The sequence below is a fragment of the Arachis ipaensis genome, chromosome B06 (assembly GCF_000816755.2).
Source record: "Arachis ipaensis cultivar K30076 chromosome B06, Araip1.1, whole genome shotgun sequence".
In the NCBI taxonomy this organism is placed as follows: Eukaryota; Viridiplantae; Streptophyta; class Magnoliopsida; order Fabales; family Fabaceae; genus Arachis; species Arachis ipaensis.
The window spans coordinates 102,537,304-102,537,563 of record NC_029790.2 but is presented as its reverse complement, the minus strand read 5'-3'; positions in this window follow the sequence as shown (position 1 = coordinate 102,537,563).

The following is a 260-nucleotide window of genomic DNA, read 5'->3' as shown; positions in this document are numbered from 1 at the left end:
CCAAGCGTCACAATCTCTGACCTGGAGCAAGTGGGACGAACCACAACCCTTGCTACTACCCAGGTATCTCAAGTATTGGCCCGGAGCAAGTGGGACGAACCACAACCCTTGCTACTGCCCAGGTATCTTAAACATATATTCATTGAATCTCAATTCATATTATCAACATTCATTGTTACCAAATCTCAAACATTAACTTGGAGCAAGTGGGACGAACCACGACCCTTGCTACTACCCAAGTATCACAAATAAACATTTAT